Here is a 1,098-nt window from a genome sequence, read left to right as displayed (position 1 = left end):
GGGGGGGGCGGCCGAGAAGGAAAAGGTGTATTCTGAAAATGGACCCATATCCGTTTCGGGATTCTGTAGTTGGATGGAAACTAGAAATGGCAATAGGGTTTACTTCTCACATTTACCCGTGATGCGATTAAGTTTGAGAATCGTAGCCGAATCTCTCATGCACATTATATCTTCGTACAAAATCTATGCATGAGATTTCTTTTTCTCCTTTTTATTTTGAATAATTGCGTACGTAATATCAAAAGTAGATATCCTTTACTTGTGACGAGAGAGACAAACATAAAATTTTGTGTGTATATGTACTACAAGTTTGAGTAAAATTCCAAGCAGTTTGCATTGGATTCTATACCTCTATATCCAATTCCAGTGTGATAACTAGAATTTCCTTTTTGAGTTTTCTTTTTTTAATACAAGCCAATTTTGTACGTATATAAACTACGTATAATGTGCCTATATGGTTTCGGGTGTAAAATGCTGTAAAATTTAACTCGATACGTACAATGTGCCAATCGGGTGTAAGATGGTGTAAGATTTAACTCATAGGTTTGGAAAATTCTATCCTGCAGCGCTGCATATGCAGCCTGCTTTCAAGGTTAAAAATTTCAAAATAAAACATTCGCTCCCATCTACAAGGCACGTGCACACAAATCCTGTTAGAGGATGTATGACATGCAACATTGTACAATAGACAATCCCCATAGGTTTAGGTTTTGTTGAACTTAATAACTAAAGTGTTAACCACTATCATGTGAAGCACTATCATGTCTTACGATAACCACGCGATCATGGTAAACAAAATACTTTACCCGGAGGGTACTTTGATGAATCATGATTTTCTTACTAACACTCTTGCAGTTCAAAGCGTGCATGTCTAGATATACCATGTATGTCTCAGTAAGTGTAGTCAATTTCTAACTATATATACTGGAGAATCGTATATCAACCTAGCTAGCTAGGTACGAGAGTCGAGAGATTTGTTTCTGTCAAGTCGGTGGTACTTAGATACTGTCATAACTATCTTATCCTCTAGGATTCCTTCTCTTAGATACTGTCATAACTATCTTATATATCCTCTCGGATTCCTTCTCTCTCTCTCTC

The sequence above is a fragment of the Fragaria vesca genome, linkage group LG1 (genome assembly GCF_000184155.1).
Source record: "Fragaria vesca subsp. vesca linkage group LG1, FraVesHawaii_1.0, whole genome shotgun sequence".
In the NCBI taxonomy this organism is placed as follows: Eukaryota; Viridiplantae; Streptophyta; class Magnoliopsida; order Rosales; family Rosaceae; genus Fragaria; species Fragaria vesca.
This window is presented reverse-complemented; position numbering follows the sequence as displayed.